Source organism: Rattus norvegicus, chromosome 7 (genome assembly GCF_036323735.1).
Source record: "Rattus norvegicus strain BN/NHsdMcwi chromosome 7, GRCr8, whole genome shotgun sequence".
In the NCBI taxonomy this organism is placed as follows: Eukaryota; Metazoa; Chordata; class Mammalia; order Rodentia; family Muridae; genus Rattus; species Rattus norvegicus.
Genome location: NC_086025.1, coordinates 33,062,693 through 33,085,468, shown reverse-complemented (window position 1 = coordinate 33,085,468; position 22,776 = coordinate 33,062,693). Strand labels below are relative to the sequence as shown.

General features: G+C 42.9%; 1 long non-coding RNA gene and 2 pseudogenes across 1 annotated transcript; 1 reads left to right on the top strand and 2 right to left on the bottom strand.

The window, feature by feature from the left end:
* The first annotated feature begins 8,544 nt into the window (after positions 1-8,544).
* On the top strand, positions 8,545-8,611 carry LOC120094036 (U2 spliceosomal RNA; annotated as a pseudogene).
* A 997-nt stretch (positions 8,612-9,608) lies between these two features.
* On the bottom strand, positions 9,609-11,287 carry Gapdh-ps34 (Glyceraldehyde-3-phosphate dehydrogenase, pseudogene 34; annotated as a pseudogene).
* Positions 11,288-13,855: 2,568 nt separating this feature from the next.
* On the bottom strand, positions 13,856-16,410 carry LOC134479591 (uncharacterized). The gene is made up of 2 exons (XR_010053130.1): positions 16,046-16,410; positions 13,856-15,339 (listed from the first exon to the last, which is right to left on the bottom strand). It is a non-coding gene; the product is annotated as an uncharacterized LOC134479591 (long non-coding RNA).
* Positions 16,411-22,776: the final 6,366 nt, after the last annotated feature.

The window sequence follows — 22,776 nt, the reverse complement described above, 5'->3', positions numbered from 1 at the left end:
GGTTTACCCAAATACAAGAAAAGTTTGTAAGACTAGCAGTGCTTTATAGGTCATCATAGATAACTCTCCTCCCATTTATAGAAGGGACCATCACTTCTGTGAAAGTAGTAACAGGGGGACAAACCTTTCTTTTAAGTTGTTTCTTATCAGGTGTTTGGTCACAGCCACAAGAATAGTAAGTGACTGTACAGAGCCATATTGGATTTGGGCCTAGCCGCTTTTTGACTGCATGGCTCAAAGTGGCTAGGTGACTCTGGGCTGTTTGGCCACAGAGACTCACCCCTAAGATGACTGCCTTAAGTCTTAAGATTGTTGGACAAAAGCCTCTCCCATGAATTTATGGCACAGGAAGGTAACATTCAAGGGATGCCTCAGCTCCCTTAGCAGATACCAGTTACCTCCTGAATCAACACCCGGTGTCTCCACCGCCTGGCCTGACCTCATCGTCTGCCGCCTGACCTCTTTGCCTCCAGCTATCACTACCTATATCCCCACCTCCCCCTCCTCTGTGTTTCACAAAGGACACTCCCCCTACCTGAAAGCCTTAAAAGCTGTAATGTTCACCCCAATAAACGAGACCTTGACAACAGAATATTGCTTGGTCTCCTTCTTCTCTCGCCCCCCATTTAGGCCCAAGGGTAGCGCCTGAATAACTGGGTCCCCGCTGGCGGGGACAAGTGACATTGGTCAGACATGATGTAATCATAGCAGGCTTCCTTACCCAGGAAAGACTTACTCAATAACTGAGTGCTACAATATAACACTGGAATAACAGCTGATGGCTTGGAAGACAGGATGGAGATGTGAGTCAAGGGATGCAGGCAGCATCTTACATAGTCAAGAACACAGATTCTCCTTCTGAGCCCCAGAAAGCATGAACTTTGCTAACAATGACTTTCATCTGATGGGGAATCAGTTTGGATTTTTGACTTCCAGAACTTTAATAATAAATTTGTGTCATCTTAAGCAACTAAATTCAAAGTGATTTTTACACAGAAACAAGAGACTAATACTGGAAACTAATATGGCATCCTATTCTTCATGAGTTGACCGAGATGATGTATAAAATGAGAGATGAAAGACATCTCTAAATAAATATTGAAATATGGGCCCTAACTCTAGCAATGTATAGAAATTACTCATTAGAATGTTCCCTCTTGTACCATACTCTAGCTTTGGCCTTGCTTCTCCAATTAGAAGAGCCCTGCAGGATCCCCAAAGCATCCTGCTTCCCAATGGAAACCTTCAGGGGCCCTAAAACTAACCAACATGGAACCCTGCCCAACCACCCATCCTAGTTTTGGATCTGTCCACCAACCCAGCTGGGTCTGACTGGGACACAGTCTGAAGAGTGGGGTCTGCCTGAGGCAGAGCCCATAGAGTAGGGCACCCTTACCTCCATTGTCCTCCCACCTTCCTGAGAAGTCCTGCTGCCATCAGAATCATCCAGCCAAAATATCACAGATCTTGAAAGAACAATCCTCAACTTCATGCAGAATAACAAAAAAAAAAAAAAAAAGTAGGATCGCTAGAATGATGCTAAACCAAAAAGAACTTCTGGAGGTGTCACTATCCCTGACTTCAAGCTGACTACATCCCTGACTACAGACCAGTAAGAGTAAAAAAAAAAAACCGCATGAAATTGGTATAGAAACAGACAGGCAGACCAATGGAATGTAATCAAAGACCCAGAAATAAACCTACACCTATAAACACGATATTTGACAAACCAAAAACCATACAATGGAAAAGGGAAAGCATCTTCAACAAATGGTGCTGGTATAACTTGATATCAGCATGTGGAAGAATGCAAATAGATCCATATTTATGACCCTGCACAAAACTCAATTCCAAATGGATCAAAGACTTCAACATAAAACCAGACACATTAATAGAACAGAAAGTAGAGGGGATAATCTTAAACTCACCAGTACAGGAAACAACTTCCTGAACAGAGCACCAGTTGTGCAGGCATCGGGTAAAGAATTAATAAATGGGACCTCATGAAACTGCAAAGCTTCTACAAGTAAAGGACACCCTCATCAGGACAAAACAGCCTACAGATTAGGAAAAGATCTTCACTAACCCTACACCGAGAAAGGGCTAATATCTAAATTATATAAAGAAGTCAAGCAGTTAGACAACAATAATCCAAATAAACCAGTTAAAGATGGGGTACAGAACAGAAAATTCTCAACAAGAGGAATCTTGAATGGCCAAGAAGCACCTAAAGAAATGTTCAATGTCCTGAGTTATCATCAGGGAAATGCTAATCAAAACAACTCTGAGATTCTACATTATGCCCATGTTCATGGCAGCTTTATTTGTAATATCCAGAAACTGGAAACAACCTAGATGTCTCTTAATTGAAGAATGGATATAGAAAATGTGGTTTATCTGCACAATGAAATGCTACTCAGCCATTAAACACAAGGACATCATGAATTTCTCAGGCGAGGGGATGGAACGAGGAGCTATCATCCCAAGTGAGCTAACCCAGACCCAAAAGGATAAGCATTGTATGTACTCACTTATAAGTGGATATTAATCATAAAGTACAGAATATCCATGCTATAATCAGCAGACCCAAAAGAAGCTAAATAACAAGGAAAACACAAGGGAGGATGTTTGCCTCTTTCTCAGAAGGGAAAACAAAATAGATATCAGAGGTCGATGGAAGCGGGGAACTGAGTGGAAGAGGGACTGGAGAGGGGATCAAGCAGGCTGAAGGAAAGATCATATGTAGAGAGAACAGAGGAGAGAGAAGGGAGATCAGCTGGAGGAGGGAGTTTTCTCTAGCACATGCCAGAGATCTGGGATGGGGGAGGCCCCAGAGAGTTAAGGAAGCAAATCGAGGTGAGGTTCCTAGCTGTGGGGTATATGGATCCTAAAGTGGCCATTTCCTATAGCCAAGCTGGATGCCCGGTGGAAGGTTAAGGAGAGTAACCCACCCACAAACCCTTTGGACTTTTGGAAAATGTGCCCTGCCTACAAGTTGTGCTAGAACAGAGATAGAACAGAGACTGAGGGAATGGCCAACCAATGACTGCCCCAAATTGAGACCCATCCCATGGGCAAGAACGAATTCCTGACACTATTAATGATACCTCGTTATGCTTACAGAGGACTCTAGCATAACTGTCTTCTGAGAGGCTTCACCCAGCAGCCAGTGGAAAGAGATGCTGAGACTCAACATCCAAACATTAGACAGAGCTTGGAGAGTCTTACAGAAGAATTGGGAGAAAAATTGAGGGACCCAAAGAGGATAGAACTCCACAGGAAGATCAATGTAGTCAACTATCCTGGACCCTTAGGGACTCCAGAGACTGAATCACCAACCAAAGAGTGAGCACACTCTGGACTAGGGCCCCTGCACATACATATGTAGCAGGTGAGCACCTTGGTCATTATGCAGGTCCCCAAACAACTGGAGCAGGGGCTATCCCTGAGCCTGTTGCCTGCCTGCCTTGTCTGGCCTCAGCGGGAGAGGATGCACACAGTCCCACAACAACTTGAGTGCTTGGGGTTGGGAGGGTGGGGGTTGACACCCAGAGGGGTGAGGGGGTACTGGGGGGTAAAGAAAGGCTGATATTGGGTTGTAAAGGGAATAAATAAATTTAATAAAAAAATACATGGGGAAAAAACTTATGTATGAGCAAATAAAGGACAGACAGACTCAAATATAAGACTTACTTTCCAGAACAACAACAACCACAACTATAGGTTGACGTCTATATGCAAGTGAGGGCTGGCATAAGTTAGGTCAAGGCCATGATTGGACAGTAAAAAAATAGGGCGGGGACAAATCTTTTGTAAGGCCGGAGTGAAGGGGAAGAAAATCAAGAGAAATGGAGAAGGATGACCCAGATCTAGGTGGTTTTGAATTGCCATGGTAGTTATGTATATTTCTTAAGGGATGGATTTCTGTAGGCAAATTTACCTTTTCTACGTGGGTGGTTTATATCCTTATCAATTGGTTGTGAGTTTATTGTTTGGTTGTACTGTGGATTGAGAATTTAACATATACATTCCCATTTGACAGCTTATTGAGTCCGGATTTCCCCGGGTAGTTGGGAGTGTGGGCAGAGTCCGTGGCTGCCATAGACTCTAGCTTCTAGAGCCCTGATTCTTTCCGGTAGCTGGAACCAGAGTTGGCAGCTAGTAGAGGGCCGCCGGAAGAGATACTAACCAGCGATAAATTATGCTTTGTTCCATATGGCCCTCCGGTGCCGGAACTAACTAGAGACCAGCATGGCACTGGAACCGCGGCAGACAGCCTGGGTCTGAGAGTACTTGGGGGCAGCGTGGAGCTGCGGAGATAGATACCCCGGCAGTGCCACGTGGCCCCATGGGTGCCGGCGCTAGAGCGGGGATAAAAGGTTCAACCACATTTTTAAATATTTACCGCAACACACAGCAAAAGAATACTCCCTCTCCCTTGATATCTGTGATGACATGCTTTAAAGCAAAGACCCCATGAAGCTGCTTCACTTGGGCGTGTGGTGGTGGGGTTGTAGCTTAGAAGAAACGAGAGTACAGGCAACCCACCCTTCTCACATCTCCTCAGGTTACCTGAAAGAGGAAAAACACACCCCGACACACAGCTTCCTAGAGAAGTTCCCGTAGGTTACCTGAACCTTGCCTTCATTGATTGTAAAATGGCGGTAATTATGTTTGCTTAATGTGGTGATAAATGCAATGTAAAGGGTCTCTAGACATCTTACCTCTCATTTCCTAAACTCCCCTACCCCTCTCTCCAGTCCTCCTGGTGCTACCACACCTTTCCCTGGGGTGACTTCCGGAGAATTCTATCCACGTTGCTATAACTTTTTACAGGAGCCTGGAAATTCTGAGTGATCAGGAGATCTGGTTTTGAGCAGTTTCTTCCGTTCTTTCTTACTACTGTCTCTATCTCCCTCACAAACAAGCGACATTCACTGGCGTTTGCAACTTTACCTTTTACTTCTCTTGTGGGCAGATTGTCTAAAGACTGCTGGTAGCACATAGCGAGGGGTTTTTCCCTAGCGTAGATTTCCATTTGGAAGAGAGGTGTGCTTTTCAACATTATCTAACACCGAGATGTTTACCAAGCACGGGGAACAGCTTTATACATCTCACACATACTTATTCATTGAACCCTCCCAGCACAAGGCTGTGAGACACCCATATTTTCAGGCAAGAAAACCGAGTCACGCCTTGGCTAAGTAGTACATTGCCCACCCCCACCCCACACACACACAGCTCGTAAGTGGCAACGTGAAGATTTGAACCTGAATGAACACACCTGGTTTGGACATCTACACTTTCTACCGCTTTTACAGCTTGCTCCCCTCCTGCCAGAAGCTCACCCTAGAGCAAGTCCAGGGGTGAAAGTCCTCCATTTTGCACACAGATTAAAAGAAAACAAGCCACTAAGAATGCTTGCCGTAGGCACTGAGTTGAAGTCTCTGGAGCCTGACGCTGTTTTCAAATATTCACAATGGAAGTGTGAATGCTTTATGTATGGACAGGTGGTGGTCTGTCTGATCAGCTTTGCTTTTCTAAGTAACAGGGTTCGTTAGCCTCAGACTGCCAACCCAGAGGCCTGTGAAAGGGTTTGGGGTTTGCTATTATTTCCTGGCACTAACTTACCTTGACAGGAAACAGTCTCAGGACTCCCAAGGGTGGCCAGGTTGTCAAGCCTGCTTTCTTGGAAGGAGGAAGCATTCCTACCTCTAGGAGATGAAGTGGACATTTTCTTGGCTGGGCAGTTGATAACATTGTTCTTAACTAAGCAGCCCTGCATTTCTCTTTCCAGAATCAGACTTTAAGAATTGTTTTTTAAACCCCACAAAAGACTACAGTTCCCATTCACCCCCTCGTCTTTGAATAAAGGACAGGTCAAGTCTTGAGGGTTCTCTGCCTCCTCTACCGGCTCTTAAAGGACCCAGAGCCAGCCCCCTGCCTCGTCTTTCTGGTTGCCTGCCACTCAGCCACATGGATTTCTTTTTCTTACACTAGCTTCTTTTTTGGCCACCAGTAAACACACTGACCTTTTGAAATATGGAAAGAAAAAGCGCTTTGAAATAAAGCTGGCTCAAACTGCGTTCAGACAGCCTCATCTGAAGGCCAGAACAAAGAGAAGCACAGTTTTCAAGCTGTCTTCGTAATTACACCAAGCAGTTATCATTCAGGCCCCAGTCTGAGCATTAGCCCCACAAACGGGAGGGCAGGGCAGGCACATAGGCCACTTTGTTGCAAAGCCCTCTGAGGGAAAAGTTCCCACGTGGTTGCGACTGTGTTCCAGGACTCTGGAGTCTTTCCTTTCTTCCTTCCCCCATTAAACCCCTCAACCCTTCTTGGCAAAAGCCCCTAGGTGAGGTAAGTGCCAATTAGCAAGAAGAGAAAGCTTGATGTGTTCCAGGTTTGTGGCTTGGAGCTGGCTTCTCAGGAAAACATCCCTCTCCTCTGGTCCAGAAGCAGGGCTGGGCAGAGAGCGAGTATCTTAAGTCTGGCTCAGATTTCATTCATTTTTTGCTTCTCCCCGGCCCCTCCAAAAAACCATTCCTTTCTGTGGGTTTTTCCAACTTGAAGTGATGTAAGCAAACGCAGCAGAAAGCAAGCAACAGCAAAAACTTCAGCTGCTGAGGTAATCATGGCAGAAGACTGGAAACTGGGCTGTTGGAAGAAAAAAAATAGCGACTTTTTTTTTTTTGGTTCTTTTGAAATAAATATGTAAAAATGGCCAGAATTCAAAACAAGTAGGTGGACGAGCTCATCTATCTAATTTAAAGGATTGTTAAAGCCTTTCTGGAAGCTTCAAATTCAGATCAGATCATTTTTCTATGCCAGAAATGGTTTTTCTTCGTGTCACCATCATCGGATGCAGTGTTACCACATCGGTATGTGGAGAAATGGGCCACTGTGACCTGCCGTTAACATCCCGGAGCCCTTAAAAACCAAGAGGCTTAGCAATTACGGCACGAAGAAGCTGAGATACAGCCAAACAATCTCTCTCATCACTAACTACCCTCCATCCTTCAGTGTTTTCAGAGAGCATTTGGAATGGCAGATGCATATTAGGATGCGTGCAAACAGTGCACACCGCCGCCGCCACCTTTTAATGCATTGTTCTGTGCTTGTAGTCGCAGTCTTGTGATTTGGATTTTCATTTGCCTGGGGACAAAGCCTGGCTTCTCTTCCCCATAGGGAAACAGGTGAGTCTTGTTTCCAGAAGCACCATCCTGCTATCCCTGAAGCGGCACTTTCCTGACCCAGAACTTGCTTTCTGCCACCTTCTCGTGGTCTGCAACAGGCGCTATGTTTGTTATGCACAGGAGAGGTGAAAATACCCAACTAATCAAATTGTCTTTTTTGCACAATGGCAAGCAACCGTATCCCTTTGTTGCATTAAAACCATGTAGATGGCTCTTTGAAAGAAAGTCAAGCACTAGCATGTATAGTCTTTTCAAAGAGAGGGTGTGGTAGAGTGAGTGATTGCTTTTCCCTCACCAAGTCCTACCCTCTTAATCAGGGTACACAGACAGAACTTATTTCCCATACTCCTCTGCGTTCATTGGGTGCTGGTGTGGGCACGTGGAATGTGGGCCAAGTACACAACTTCTAAGACTTGTCCCCTAAACCCTTAAGCAACACAGACTGAAGAACTAACAGGTCTTCACATGACAAATATGGGGCCGACAGGTTTTGTCCTTTTACCCTTCCCTCTTCCTTGGCTAAACTCTTTGACTCCCTAAAGCTTGCCCCTAAGGTCTATTCCCTTATATGGCCACTGACTCATTCCTGAGACGAAACACCAAGGTCCAGCAACCCAAATTCATTATGTAGCTACACTAACTATCCTGTTCAATCAGGACTTACCAACTCACTCTAGCCCAGATTTGCCCATTTTCCCCCCTTAAAAAACCAATTCCTACAAAATACCTGCTGCCTGCTGTCTGCCTTTGCTTAATCCAGAAGCAGTCCCCCCTATCTCCTATCTCCCATCCCCCATCTGCCACTCCCTACCCCCACCCCTACCCTTGCCCCATCTTGTGCAACTCATTTCTTTTATGCTGAGAATTTGGTGTCTAGGCATGTTCTGTATCAACTCTGAGGGGCCACCCCACTCCCTTACCCTAACTACATATAGTATGTATGTCCTTTCAGTCGGATGTGGAGGACCAGATGGTGAAAGCCCAGAAGTTGGATGCTAGGATTTTGAATGTCATGAACAAAGTTCTGGCCCAGGGGTCTCTAACCATTGTAAGGCAGAGGTGTCCAGAGTCAGGTAAGTGAGCTTGGAAAAGAATCGTCTAACCCTAGCTGCTCCAGTGGACACTGCGACTGTTGTACTGCTGGAGGTTCTGAACCAGAGCCAAATCTGCTGATCTGCTCCTGGATTCTTGACTTCAGTCTTGATTCTGGATTCAGAAACTGAGAAATGTCTGCATATTTTAATCACTGAATGTGAGGGACATTTTGCTACACAGGAAAGGATAATACAACATACTAAATGTCTGTCGCGTTACTGTTTAAGCGTTAGAGCTATGAATGTGTTATAGCATCGCTTCTCGGCCTTTTGGCTAAGATCAAGTGTAGTATGAATGTGTTATAGCGCCTAATACCTCCCGAAGCACACACTGTGGGACAATGTATTCAGCAAGCTATGTGCAGGACTGACAAGCACTGTGAGTGTCTAGGGGCAAAGATTTTGTTCTTCTTGCCATCTTACTGGGTGCCCTACCTTAGCATCTTGCTGAGAACACAGGCAATAAAAACCATGTGAAAATGAGTATCTTGGAACGCAAAAGCCACGGTGTATTTCTTTATAAAGCCAATGTAGTTAGCACAGCCCTTTTCATCTGAGAAAACGTGTTTCAATTTATTTATTTTATTTTATGTCTATGAAAATTTTGCTTTCATGTATGTCTGTGTGATATGTGCATACCCAGTACCCTCTGAGGTCAGAAAGGATGTTGGATCCCCTAGATCTGGATGGTAGTGATAGTGGATACTTGTACTGCCTGGTTTTGTGTGTCAACTTGACACAATCTGGAGTTATCACAGAAAACAACCTCAGTTGAGGAAATGCCTTCATGAGACCCAGCTATAAGGCATTTTCTCAACTAGTGGTCAAGGTGGGAGGACCCAGCCCATTGTGGGTGGTGCGGTCCCTGGGCTGGTGATCTTGGTTCTATAAGAGAACAAGCTGAGTAAGGCAGGGGAAGCAAGCCAGTAAGTGACACCCCTCCATGGCCTCTGCATCAGCTCCTGCTTCCTGACCTGCTTGAGTTCCTGTCCTGACTTCCTTTGGTGATGAACAGCAATGTGGAAGTGTAAGCTGAATAAACCCTTTCCTCCCCAACTTGCTTCTTGGTCATGATGTTTGTGCAGGAATAGAAACCCTGACTAAGACAGTGCTCTTAACCCATGACCTAACTCTTTAGACCTTCACTTGAGAAACTTTTTCATGACTCGAGATATATAGGCATATAAAATAGGTATATAAATCAAACATGTGCTAATAATAAATCATAAATACATTTGTTTTAAAATAAATTTTTGGTATACATACAATCTTACTGTCTATTAAATGTGAAAGCAAATCTGTATGCTACTGAGATAAATACTTTTATTTTTGCACAAAGAATTAAATTGTAGCTGAATATTTGATACAGTAGGACATAGTATATCTCCATTGTTTTTCACAGTTGATTAATATTTCTATTTTACAATCATCAGTGTTGAGAATGGCACTGGGTAGATTCACAGTACAAAATGGCAGAAGTATGTTTAAGAACTTTTCAGAAAGTGTTGAAAATTCCTAATCCTGAACTAGAATAGATTTAATTTTTTCTAAAACTGTAGTCAGCAACTCAAACAGCAATTTTCAAAATTATTATGTTAAATATTTGTCATGCAAATATTTTGATCATATTCTTCCCTACCCCAACTTTTCCAAGGTCCTCCCTACGTCTGTACCCGCTCAGCTGAATGTTGTCCTTCTCTTCTCTTCTTTTCTCTTCTCTTCTCTTCTCTTCTCTTCTCTTCTCTTCTCTCTCTCTCTTTCTTTCTCTCTCTCTCTCTCTTTCTTTTTTTTGTGGGTATAGCAAAATTTGATGGCATTCAAGAGAGTAAGGGTCCTAGGACCCTCCCACTGTAGTGGGGGTCTGGGATAGAAACTGTTAGGGAGATGCTCAGTTTTGAAGACTGAGGTGGGACTCCTAGCAACCAAGGGCCTCACTCTTGCTGGGGTGAGTGGTCCAGGGTTTCCTACTCCTTGGTGGCCATGTAGGCCTGTTGCTGTAGCCATCCACATTCATTGTCATACCAGAAAATGAGCTTTACCAAGTTGTCATTAAGAACAATGCCAGCCCCAGCGTCAAGGATGAAAAAGTGGGAGATACTTTTGAAATTTCAGGAGACAACCTGATTCTCAGTGTAGCCCAAGATCCCTTTAGTGGGTCCTCAAATCCCTGCTTCACCACTTTCTTGATGTCACCATGCTTGGCAGGCTTCTCCAGGCAGTATGTCAGATCCACAACAGATACATTGGGGGTAGGAACATGGAAGGCCATGCCAGTCAGCTTCCTGTTCAGCACTGGAATGACCTTGCCCATAGTCTTGGCAGCACCTGTGGATGGCAGGAAGATATTCTGGGCAGCCCCATGGCCATCACACCACATCTTTCTAGAGGGACCATCCACAGTCTTCTGAGTGGCACTGATAGCTGGACTGTGGTCATGAGTACTTCCACAATGCCAAAGTTGTCATGGATGACCTTAACTAGGGGGCTAAGCAGTTGGTTGTGTAGGAAGCATTGCTGACAATCTTGAGCGAGTTGTCATACTTCTAGTGGTTCACACCATCACAAACATGGGGACATTGGCAGAAGGGGTGGAGATGATGACCTTTTTGGTCCCACACTTCAAGCGAACCCTGGCCTTCTCCATGGTGGTAAAGATGTCAATAGATGCCACAACATACTCAACACCAGCGTCACCCCATTTGATGTTTGTGGAATCTCGCTCCTGGAAGATGGCATAGGTCTTCCTGTTGATAACAAGCTTCTCATTCTCAGCCTTGACTGTGCCGTTGAACTTGCCATGGGTAGAGTCATACTGGAATATGTAGACCATGTAGTTGAGGTCAACGAAGGAGTCATTCATGGCACCAATTTCCACTTTGCCAGATGCAGATGTGATGGCAGCCTTGGTAACCAGGTGCCCAATACAGCCAAATCCATTAATTCTGACCTTCCCCATCATGTCTAGGGGATGAGGCTGACACTGCACAAGAAGATGTGGGTGTCTCTGCAACAAGAAGGCGCAGAGAGTCTCTTTTCTCTCTTTCAAAAAACAAATAAATGAGCAAACAAAAACACACGCAACCAAAATTAAAAATACCGAAGCAGACTAGCAAACTAAAAAACAAAACAAAACAATATACACACATCAAAAATAGAGTCTGTTTTGTGTTGCCATCTACTCCTGGGCATAGAGCTTGCCCTGGAATGTGGTCAATATACTCAGTGACTCTCCATTGGAAAAAAACGATTTTCCCTTTCTCAGCAGGTATCAACTGCGAAGAGCTTCTTGGCTAGGGGTTGGGCGTTGTGTTCACTTTCTCTTGTAAGTGATAGGATTTTCAAACAGTAATTTTTAAAACCAAACATTCTATTACAATATGATCCAAATGCACTAGTTCAATACTTCTGGACTGAGGAAGGATGGTAGGAAAATACCATCCTTTTTTTTAACCCATTATTAAATCATCATGTTTCTATAATATGTACAGTAAAAGCATTGCAACTTATGACATATGATAGTCTTGAATGTGAGGTTTTCAGACACTATTCCCTGGTGTTACACAGTGCGAGGGCAGACATATTATGAAGTGCAATCATTATATATTCAAAACCAAGGCTTCCTAAAGTCATGCTGTGTGACATGGGTAAAGACTGACAGAAACACCTCAGATTAATTATGTATTTGATCTTGAAGTAATTTTGTCATTGGGCACTATTCAGAAGTATTTCATTTTTGCCAATTTTTTCCCCTTAATTCTCACCTTCAGTTGTGTGACCTGCACATGTGGCTGCAAAGCCTAGTTTTTAGAAGCTGTGAGTGACAATGGGAATTTGAACAGATACTTTCAGGCAGGACTGTCTGCAACTGTAGAGAGAGTCTAGGATAATATTCTTAGCGAGCTCACAAACTGCAGTATGCCCAACATTCCGGGAAAGAGAAAAATCTCAGGCATCATTTGTATTCCAGATTATTGTGAACCAAGTTTTGTCTTAATTGCGACATGTGCTAATTTGAACAACCCACAGATAGCACTTTGATGAAGAGTGCGCTGGTACAGGCCTATAAGGCAGGAGGATGACCAAATTGGAGGACAATGTGGATCACAGAGTGGGACTATAGTTCAGAAAAGAAAACCAAGCATGTCTCTTCTGATTTTAGCCATGAGGAAAATGGGCAGTAAAGCCTTGTTGTCCCTTGTTACAGAGCAAGCTAGTGGCAGAGTCTGTCTTCTATCTCTTGGTTTGCAAGTTCTTAGGATCTCCAAATTACCCATGATACTACATTGCCCCCTCACTTTAATTCTCTGAAGAGACATAGCACAGCTGCCCAAGCCACAGAAATGCTACTAAATGGACTGAATGTTTGACAAGGACAGAAATGAATAACGGGGACAGTGCAGAGAGATCCGAGTTATGAGATCTTATCATCTAAATTTGTAAAAATTTGAAGGGTATGTGTTTATTGGTCCATTCTGCTGAGCACCATCGGGATGGGGACCCTTAAAGCACTTAGGAGAGGGCTCGCTGTTTTCAATGACTGCATGCAGCACTCTGTCTCCATTCCAGTTATGTAGAAGCAAGGCTTCTTCGTAGCCAATTTCAGACTGAGCAGTCAACAGCAATGTATGCATGGCCTCCTTGTTCACTGGCAAAACCCTTCATAACTAATTCTTTCCAGTGCTGGTAAATTGGAGTTAGCCTCAGAGAGATCAGGAATGAGGCAAAGAGATATAGGAATGGACACTGATCTCAGTATCAGCTTCTCCTGCCCCCTGTATTTGTACTCGGGTTTCATGTTAGCAGCACATGTGGTGGGAGCTATACGTGTGCATTTGCTGTCGATGACCCCCGAGCGTTCAAACCAGCCTTTGGGAAAGGGTTTACAGGGAGCATTGCCAATGTGCTAAGGGGAAATTTCTTATGACTTTGATTATTTGCAGAAATGAACACTTTTGAAATTTGAGTTACAGGCTGATGGAGACTCTTGGTGGCATAGAAATGTGTCTTGGAAAGAAATTGTGGCTAAAACACACACACACACACACACACACACACACACACACACACACACACTCCAAATCGTCATGTTTTCTATGAATCCAACTTACACTACTCTCAGTGTTAGAGCAAGATGGATCTGAAATCCATTAAGGTTAATATAGGCACTGTTTTAATTTTCTCTTCCATTTCCTAGAATGAAATCAAATAAAACATTGTGGTAAACTTGTGATATTGGTATAGTAAATGCAAAAATGTTTTGAAAAGATTATTTAAATAAAACAACTTGTTATCTATCTATCCATCCATCCATCCATCCATCCATCCATCTTCCCATCTATCTATCTATCTATCTATCTATCTATCTATCTATCTATCTATCTATCTATCTATCTATCTATCTATCTATCTATCGTGTGCACATGTGTGCTATGGCATTCATGAGTTGTCTGGTTTGAGCCCCATTACCTGCTGAGCCTATTCTGAATTACTAAGTAGGCCCTGCAAGATATAATTGTAACAGGGAATAAGAATTCGAATTCTTACACGTGAAAATAGAAATGAATGTTGTGTGGGTCAGCAATGTCATTTACTTGGTAGAGTGTTGCTTAAAATAAGCAAGTTTTACACTGATCCCAGCACTGCACAAACCGGGTTTGTATTTAACACCAACTCTCTACGTGTGGAGGCAGAAGTTCAAAGACATCTTTGGTTACATAGAGAGGTGGAGGCCAGCCTGGGCTACATAAGACCATCTTTCAGATGTTCCACAACTGGAAACATTCACATTTATGCTTGTTTTCCTCCAGTCATTGTGAGTTAATGAAGACTTCCTAAGAAACAAAGAGTCCGTACTGATACCACTCACAGACCTATCCAACAAAATCAATCACTTGGCATTAATCCAAAACATTTATGCTTTTCCATAAAAGACTTTGCTTTTTCTTAAATTTTATGATAGCCAGTAACTGTTTCCTTTTATTAAAAATAATTCAGGATCTAGTATAAAACAGAACTCTGTGAAATAGCCTAGCTCAGTGACTGAAGGGCCAGCCTTGAGGAGAGTCAAGATCACCCCTGACATTTGCCCTTGCATCCCCCGGGGCAGCATCCTTTTATTCTTTCATGGCCAAAGCAGGACTGAGAGGGTTGAAGAAAATAAAAACAGTCAGACTTCTATTTGGGGAAAAAAAAATCTCCGAATTTTTTACTTCTGTTTTCTCTTCCAGTCATCTGACCCTCCAGCAAGGCTGAGCTGTTGGTCATTGGTTGGGGCTTTTTGCATTTGTTTTCTTGATTTGTTTATCATCCTTCTGTAACCCTAGTTCATGTCCCATAACTCCACTTTATAAACATTAGAAGCTGGATTTGGTTTAAGCTTGTGCACTCCCATACCGTGCTTGTCATTCTTGGAAGATTGTTAACCATCCCAGCAGGACTGTGCCCAAGGAAATGGGCAAAAGCTCACATTTCAAGTAATTGAGATGGAATACCAAGGATGGCCGTCAATCTTTCTCCAGCAATAATGGATTTTCCCAAAGATCCTAGACAAATTGCCCTAACGACAGTGGGGTTTGCTATAGTACATTTTATAATCTCTGTTTCTTCTCTTCCTTCTTCCTTTATCTTCCTCTTTTTCTCCTTCTTAAGATGGGGTTCAACTATGTAGCCCCAGTTAGCCTGGAACACATCATGTAGACCAGGCTGGCCTTGAATTCACAGAGATCTGCTTGTGTCTATCCTCGAGTGCTTGGATAAAAAGGCATCCTCCACCGTGCCTGATTGGCTCCTCCTTTTCCTCTTATCTCTCCTCATCTTTTTCTTGTCCTTCTTCCACTCCTCCTCCTTTTTTTCTTTCTCTCTCTTAAAGACAATGTATGACTACATGACTTGTGCTAATCTGAAAGCCTTCCAGCCTCTACCTCTCAGGAGCTGCAGTTAGAGGCACAAACCATCCATACTTCTTAAAGAGGGAAAGTCCGTATAATGATACAGTATGGATCCACTCATGTTTGGAAAAGACGATCACAACAGCAAGAAGACAGCAATCACTAAAGAGACAGAAGAGATATCAAATGGATAATGACTCATTTCAAGAAGAATGAGCAGGATCTTAGTGATAAGTTGGGTTTTAAAATTTTACCATAAGATGGGTGTGTAATGTTACTTTGTGTCTCTTCTACTGTTTTAGCTAACTTACAGGCATTCTGTCTTGGGCAGAGGGTTTCAAAAGTACATATGATTATGTGGATTCTCAACACATACCTAGGGTATTGTTTTGTACCATAACTGATTTTCATGCATTCCTTTAGTTTACATGAGCTGGTGTTGATGTCAAATCATAACCCCATGCCTTTACTGAACGTGTACCCAGGAGACTAATGACTGTCAGAACCTACAGTTCTTTGTCAGATTCCTTTCTCTGTTCCAAAGTTTGGTTGCCCTTTGAGGACAGCTGAAAGTGCCAAGCATTGACTTGACACTCCCCACCTAAAGGATGTAATGCCTTAATTGGTTACTGGTAGAGCTGGTGTGCTGTCTGCTGGGTGGGGTTGCATTGGAGTGTGTGTTTATGCTAGCTCTCCGGCAAGACTCACTCCAATTGCTTGCCCTTTCTTGGTTACCTTCTTTCTTCTGCTCATTTTCTTATCTGTTGTGGTATTACCTCCATAATTATTTGAGTCAATGTCTTGTACCTGTAGAGCTTCTTCTGTGTGCTTGTTTATGTGATGGGGAAAAGATCTTATGTGTACTTACCTCACAAAATGTTCGACCAATGTTAGATGCTTAACTGGAGCATGCAGAAGTAAGTCACATGATTTAGTGAAGAGTACAGGAATGGAGGAGCTGGTCAATGGCCAAGAGCAGGTCAGATAAGTGCGCAGATTCGGAGTTTGCCGTTGTATTTGGTTCTATGACCCATAGATATTTCAAAGTTTTGTCTGTAGACATCCCATGGTTCAGTTAAATTTCATTTCCCCAAAAATGTTTCTTAGATGCCACTTCCTGGTAAAGTATGTCTCTGTTCATCTATTTTCCCAAGTTGGAAACATTCCATCTCCATGGAAACCCAAGGAAAGCCAATATGCAGATTGGCCAGTGACCTACAATAGAGTGTTGCATGAAGAGATGAATAAGGCCAATTAGATTTTTCTTCTTTGCAATTTCACAGAGAAAATAACTGAGAAAATGAGGCAATTGTGAGGGCATTAAAATAATAGGATTGTATTGGAATTCTTGAGAACTCATGAACAATGACAGAAAGGAGGATATAAAAAGAGAAAAGAGGGGTACCACATTTATTTATTTAATGAGAGTGTACACACACGCATGCACGCATGCATGCACTCACACTCTCGCACGCATGCACTCACACTCTCGCACACACACACACACACACGCGCGCGCGCACACATGCACACGCACATGTACACACACACACACACACACACACACACACACACACACACACACACACACACCGTGGTACACGACACATTTGTGAAGACAAAGGACAATTTAGAGAGGATTGCTTCTCTCTTTCTGCCATGTGGGACCTAGGGACAGGACTTCGATTCTGAGGCTTTGTCAGAACTGCCTTTACCAAATGGAATCATTTTACTGACTCAGGAATAAAAATTTTAAGTTGGAAAAAGATGGAAGAAGTTGCAAAATACAAAGGAAGCCAGCAAACGGGTATGAAGATGAGAAGCAGGTGTGGGGCCTGTATGGAAGGCTGCACCATCTGCATGAAGTTTCTGGAGGTCTCTCTCCTCTGTGATCTCTCCTCTTTGGGGTGGCTGGTGATTCTGCTTTCTTTACAGAGATGTCTTTCAGCCAAGGAGCACTTTGCATATGTACCCTACCAGCAAACCTGTCATTTTCACACTTAACAATAGTAATAGGGCTTCATGGCTGCCCTCTGGCCCCCATCCAATGCCAGGCTGATACCTAATCTACCTAAAAGGCAAATTTCGTCACCTCATTCCCCAACTAAAATGGTTCTCTCATCCCCCGTATACAGCTCTACAGCACTTTCCAGGATCTAATTTGTCTCCCGCCTAGTCTTTAAGCTCTTCTCTTTGTTGACTTCCTTGTCTGATGGAACCTAAATATGTCTGTATGTGTTTTCCCTCCATCTTGCATCCATTACCTTCTTTTCTCTTCCGGTGAGATTTGCACTCCCTTCACAGGATGTAGTCCTACTGTGGTGTTCTTGGCCTGAATAAACCTCAGCCTCATTCTAGAAGATCCAGAATTTCATTTGGAGGTTTTCTTTTTTTCTTCCTGTTTCTCTTTCCACACAGGGCTGAGATGGTCTAGCTTTAACTATCCTCAGTGGCAGGGGCAGTAATTATGCTCTTTAAGTGACTTCCTGTTTCTTTTTCTTGACTTTTGACAGTATTTCTCAAAATTTGCTCTAAAGAAAAATCATATCACAATTTGAGAAGATTGGTGGGAGAAGAAATTGTGATCCTTCCAGATCACAATTTCTTTCTTATCACCTTTATCTGATGCCTCTCTCTGGACTTCTTGGGTACCTACACACACACACACACACACACACACACACACACACACACACACACACACACGGAAATAAATTAAAAAAATGTGCAGCTCTTCTGTTCTCATTTTAAACAGACTGAGAATCACCTAAAAGCACCTTCAACTTTTCAATGTCAGGCATTGTCTATTTTGCACAGTTGCTAACTCTACAAAGTAAAAGTAAAAACAAAAACAAACAAAAATCCCCCAGTTGCTTCTGAGCCACTGGCCAGTGCATTTTCTATGGAGGGAGGGACCCAGGCTCTGTGTAATCTTTGGGTACCTAGTCTTGTTCACCATCATTTCCTTTCCAACATTTTCTGTCTTATTTTGTGGTAAAATCCTGGGCAATTAGCAATTAAGACAGAAAGGGTGTACTCTGGCTCTCATTTCAATAGGAACATTGCATTGCAGCAGAGGTGACACCAAGAAGTCTGTCCAAGCAGAAGGCCATCTCCTCACCTTGAGTTTCCACTTAGGCTGCAGAGAGTGACTAATTAGGAAATTGTGGCAGTCCATAAAGACAAAGACAGGGAACATTTCATACTCAAATCACAGCATAGCCCCAGTCCTTGGTGGAAAAGAAGTATTAAACAAACAAATGAACAAACAAACAAGCAAGCAAGCAAGCAAGCAAACAAACAAACAAACCATTGTCTTTCTAGGATTGAAAGCAGTGATGGCCCAGAGAAGCTCTGATTGCTGTTCCTCAGGGCAGAAATACAGCCCATGCAAGGCCCGCTGGCTTTCTGAAGAGGAGGCTAAGGCAGAGCTGGTGGTGATGCTTAGCTATTTCTTTGCAGACATCCTTGGCGTGGGCTGTGAAATGTCAAATGTAAATTTGATTAAGCCCAACTCTAAATCCCTAAGGCAAGTGTGTATCCATGGTCCTAATGTAATTATTGGAGCGGCCTCTGTCTGCTACTTTAAAAAGGGCTGAGCTAGCGCCCCATCATGGATACCAACTCCTACAAAACGAAGCCTGCAATTAATTCATCACACTCCAAGTGGATAGCGCCTAAAAAGCTCGATTGAGCTGGCTCCTCCTGAAAACTGAAGTATTAAATCAAGCAGCAGAAACAACACAACTTCCTTCCAAGCTGGGGCAAAGCTTGGGCCCTAAAGACAACGGTGGAGATCAAAGTCCTGTTGTTTTTGCATGAGGCAAGACTCTGGACACTATCCTTGAGAGGATAATCTATCCCATCCTAGTTAACCCATACTTTGAATTTTTTGGAAGCAGTAGTCAATAAGGAGACTTCAGACTGAAGGATTCTAGAGATGAAAGGGCAAAATGGTGTTTCCTGCAGCCCTACGGTGGGAGAGCGGGCATAAAGGGAGCAGGAGTGTAGATCAAATGAAGCCAAATGCTGCAGATTCTCTGGAGCAGAGGAGATTACACCACTGCATTCTCAGAGGGAAGAAGGGGATGCAGTGTTTACGCCCAAGTTAACCACAAGCCAAAGCTCTATTTTGTTCTGTGAAATTTACAACATATTGTTTCCTCTTCCTCCTCCTCCTCCTCCTCTCTCCTTACTCCTCCTTCCTTCTTTCTTCCTGCTCTAAAATGTATTCCTGCCCCTATTGAAGGACTGATCGAAACCACAATCACAAGGATAAAACTTCCAGAAGAAGGATTCATGTACTGTGAAATTCAAGCAGAGAAAGACGAACTGGAATGGCAGTGTTTAACCTCACCCCAGTAGCAGAATCTAAACATGCTCCACACGGTTCAGAGAGGGAACCTGAGAGAGGTCTGGTGAGATGTTAAGTCACCAAAAATTTGAATTTTGCTCATTACCCTTCATAGAAATGATAAATATTTTCAAGTACTGTGAGCTCTAATTTGGCCAACAAGGTCAAAGTGTTGGGAACAGCTTCCAGGTAACCCTAGACCCAAACTCCTATTTTAGGGACTTTTGGAATTGTCTCTGTCCAGATATCCAGAGGTTAGAATGGTCTCTGTTGGAGACCCTGTGGGAGGCTCGCCATAGGAGAAAGAACCATCCAGGACAGAGATAAGGGAGGAAAGAGAATGGTTTCACCAGGATTTGACTCCTACTTTAAGCCTCAGTCCTAGAAATGGCAATGGTATTGTGGCTCAGGCCTGGTAGCATCTGTCACAGGGATGCCAGCCTTAAATATCACAGTGCTCTTTCATGCACAAATTATATTAAAAGTAGTTTCTGCCTTCCAGGGACTCCCTTGCCTTAAAAGCATCCATCCCCTGTCTCCTTATGCCTATATATGAAACTTAAACTCATAGAGACGGCCTTCATCTGGTCGTCCATCTTTTCTCCATCATGTCCTAGAGACCAAGGACTGTCAAACTTCTTTTCTATAAAAAGCCAAATTGTAAATATTTGAGTCTCTGGGCCATGTGTTCTCTGTCACCACTGTTCAGCCCGGCTGTGACAGAACAAAAGCAGTCATGGACAATGTGTAAGTTAAAGAACATGGCTGGGCTTCAGTAAAATTTTATTTTCAAGAACAAGGTAGCAGGCTGCATTTAATTTGGCCTGAGGCTGTAGTTTGCCAACTTAACTTCTATTTTAGACGGCCCAAATGTGTCCCTTTTTCATACTCATTTTTCTTGCCTTGTGTAGGCTTTTGTGTGTGTGTGAGCGTGTGTGTGTGTGTGTGTGTGTGTGTGTGTGTGTGTTTTCTTTTCTTTTTCTGCAAGCTCAAATTGCTTAATTAATTAAAACTCATTAGTCACTGAAAGATTATTGTGTGCCAGATGCTGTCCTTGGATCTAAAGATGCAACATTGAAAAATAAGCTTTCTATTATGATGGAATTTAGGTTCTAGCAGGAGGAAGAGGACAATAGAAATACTCATTCTGGATGAAGAAGAACGAAAACAGGATGTGTCCGGAGGCAAAGGGCTGTTTTAAGTAGACGAGAAAAGTCACATTGCTGAAATGGTCCAGTGGCAGTGATAAAAATCAAGGACAAGTTTTATCTGCAATAGATGTGAGGATAACGGAAATGGTCAAGGTGGATAGAACAGGAAGTACAGCACACCTAAGGTAGAGGCTCCTGGGCCTGTGAGAGTCAGTGCAAAGACGCTGGCATTGCTAGAGGGCTCTGAATGAGTGTGGGATGATATAGAAATTGTGGCATTGAGCAGCATTTGCTAGAGCCTTGTAAATCATGGAAAGGACCTGAGTTTTATTCAGAATAAGATAGGAAAAAGTAGAGACGAAACGAATGGAACATATTCATTGGGCGTGATGAACACTGGCAGCTATGTGCGGTACAATAGGTGGGGTAGGGTCAAAGTAGAGGGATCTGGCAAAAGGTGACAAATGCTATTTAGGGTCCTAAAGCAGAGGGATTAAGAAACCACACTGTGAATAACATTTGAAGACATGGTGGAACAATGGAGTGTAAAAGAAATACAGAGTAAAGGGTAGTTCAAGAATTTAGGAGGAGGAGGTTCCCATTAAGGTAGTGAGGACTAATGGAGAAACATGGTAGGTAGCAATAATTTTATTTTATTTATTTTTTATCATGTTAAACTTGAGATACTATTTGGGCTTTTCTCAGTGAAATGCTGAGCAGTTGGGTAACTGTGCCTTGAAGTTCACTGGAGACGTCAATTTGTGAGGTGACATAGGACTTCCTAGAAAAATTGAGAAGAGAAGTCATTGGGAAGGCAGCATTCAGACGATATGACCTTAAGTAGATTTAATAAAAAAAAAAAGAGAGAGAGAAAGAAAAAAAAGTTAATGAAGAAAGCCCAGTGAGTAAGGAAAAGTGACCTCCCAGTCACAAAGGGAAGTTTCTTTAGAAGGAGGAACTGAATAACTGTGTGGAATTTTGCAAACGTATTGAGCAAGCTGAGGACTGAGACATGACACGGATCCAGCGACATGGGAACCATGTTGACGTTTCCCGCGGTGGTCTGTGGAACAGTGAAGAAGAAAAACTACAGAGGCTGTCGAAAGCCGGTGATGGAAAACCCAAACATTTCCTTCCTTCTCCTGGGATCCAGACATACTTGATAATACTTACGGTGGTTAATCTTCATTTTCATTTTGATTTAGAGACACCTCAAGGCCCGTCTCTGAAGATGTTTCAAGAATGGCTTCTTCCAGGAGACAAAAGCCATCCTGAATGTTAGTGACATCATCCCATCAGCTGGATTCCTAGACTAAAGAGGAGATAAAAGGGAGAAGGCACAAGCTTCCATTTCTCTCTGCTTCCTGACTGCAGACTCCAGCCCCACACTGGCATTGCCCACTGACACACAGTGTACCTTCAAACTGTGATCCAAACGAACCCCACTTCCTTGAGTACTTTGGATCAGATATTTCGTCACAGCAACAAGAAAAGTAACTAGTGCAGCCTTCCACCATTTTAAGTATTGCTTTATATTTTCATAGTCTCAGCTACTCTGTGACCAATCCCAAAGCTGAGCCACAATCATCTGCTCACCAACCTTTGTGTAGCATAATACTAAGTATTTAGTAAATGCTGCCTGAATGTTTGTAAAATGAATATAAAATTGAAATCTGAAAAGATTCTCCACAAATGAATATGACTGACATATAGATTAGGAACACCAATAATAATAAGGATCATTCTAAAAAAACAAGAGCAAAGATACCACTATTTCAAATAAATATAAAAATTCATAGTTTAAAATGCAATCAGCATGTCGGACATGCTGTATTAAGATATAACTTTAGCACAGCTCTGAAACAAAGTACATCCTTAAAGTGCCTGACAAGCAGAACTTTAGAGAGTTGGGGGAGAACGGACACTCTCTGCTATTGCACACTTTTGTGACACTACCCATACTTGTGTTTTCCTGCAGTGGTGAGGATTAAACTCGGGTCTTTTGGGTATGTCAAGCAAACACTATGATTGAGCTGGATACTTTTACCTTAACTGGACTATCTTACTCCTACTTAATTTATACATACATTATCT